Raw genomic sequence first — 1,757 nt, 5'->3', positions numbered from 1 at the left:
GAGAGAGAGAGAGAGGAGAGAGAGAGCGAGATTGGAGAGAGAGAGAGAGGGAAAGAGAGAGAGGGGGGAAGAGAGAGAGGGGGGGGAAGAGAGAAAGAGGAGAGGGGAGGGGAAAGAGAGAGAAGGTGAAGGACAGTGTGATAATTCCATGTTACAGCATTTGTCCACACGGGGGCGCTGTTTTCACAGCCTCATCACTAAATCTTAAGGAGCCCCTGTTACGCTGCATACGAACATGTCTGATTTGGTTTTAAAGGTCTCACACAGTAGGATTCTATGCATCCAAGATCAAGTAAATCTGGAATTACTGACGATTCGTTTCAGCTGTTCAGAATCGCTTCCTTCTTCTGTTCAGCTCTAGAACACACTACATGAAATGGAACATGTGAAAAAGTAATAATAGGGGCGCTTTAACTATCTTTTATCTGCTATGCTGTCATGGTTGCTATGGTGACAGCATCCTCTGGGAGGAGTTATGACACTTTGTTCTTGTCACTTTTGTAATAAAAAAGCAATTAGAGCAGGATCAAAGTGAAATCCTTGTTTCTTGATTGGCTGGCAGAGGGGTGTGTTATTCTCATACAGAGACACGGCGAGAGTCAAACCTGCACCCCACCTCCGAACTCACCACATCATACACAGCCGACTGCTGCCAGGTCATATCGGTGAGGGGGCGGGACAGGAAGTGGTCACTCACCTCAGGCACGGCCATCATCTTCTGAGTGACGATGTTGTCGAGGGATGAAGGAGAAGGCGACCTGATCATCATCATCCAACAGCGGGTTAATCGCCTTCTCCAGGCGTACCAGACGCTCCTCCTTCTACACACACACACGATTAACACAGCAGACAGGATAAATAAATAGAAACTAGCGGTGTGTAACACTCACACACAGCAGAATGTTTCGTTTTGTTTTTTTACCTCTTTCAGTTTCTCATCACAGAGGTCCAGCATGGACTGAGCCACCTGCGTCAGAGGATGTTTCGCTCCTGATACACACACACACACAACACACACACACACACACACAACACACAACACACACAACACACACAAAAGGGATAGTTACTGTCCAGTCATATGATGCACATCCTGATTTTGCTCAGTGACAATAACAGGCGTCAACAGATTGACAGGGGCGGGGCTTAAGTGGTGTGACCATCGCTAGCCTTTCCTTTTTACTTCTTGAGCCCAATTCAGAATCTGCAGCAATGATGTCCACTAAATCTTACAGGAAAGTTTCATATAATTTCAAGGCCAGTGTGTGTGTGCGCATTGGCGTGTGTGTTTGTGTGTTACCGTTTGTACGTGGCACTGTTTTGACGATGAGCTCCACGCTCTCTCTGAACTCCTCTCGGGATGGGTACAGACGCTTCCTCACGTTCTCACGCAGTGTCTGCAGGTCCATCGGCCGAGTGATGATCTTATAATAATCCTTCACCAGCTTACTGTTCACCGGTGTGTGGAACGGGTACGTCTGCGCACGCGCACACAACACACACACACACAAACACCACACACACACACACACACACAGGTTGTGTCCCAAACCACATGTGCCCCAAAAAAATAACCAGAACCTGTAGTGCACACACTTAATAACCGGTACCATGACAACCATTCATTGCCTATTGATTATGGACAAGTGTGTGTGTGTGTGTACATTGGGGTGGTCTCTCATGTCGTGATGATGCTCTCCAGGATGGAGGACGAGTGACCATCGGTCCGTCCTCCTGCGTGGATCGACTTGTGAGGA

General features: G+C 47.9%; 1 pseudogene; it reads right to left on the bottom strand.

Annotated features, from left to right (window-relative positions):
• Positions 1-628: 628 nt before the first annotated feature.
• The window catches only part of LOC128632694 (transcription initiation factor TFIID subunit 1-like), an 11,856-nt pseudogene continuing 10,727 nt past the window's right edge, over positions 629-1,757 (bottom strand).

This window comes from Ictalurus punctatus, unplaced genomic scaffold, assembly GCF_001660625.3.
Source record: "Ictalurus punctatus breed USDA103 unplaced genomic scaffold, Coco_2.0 tig00163740, whole genome shotgun sequence".
Taxonomy (NCBI): domain Eukaryota; kingdom Metazoa; phylum Chordata; class Actinopteri; order Siluriformes; family Ictaluridae; genus Ictalurus; species Ictalurus punctatus.
The sequence above is the reverse complement of the archived record's forward strand: the minus strand, read 5'-3'. Positions and strand labels throughout refer to the sequence as shown.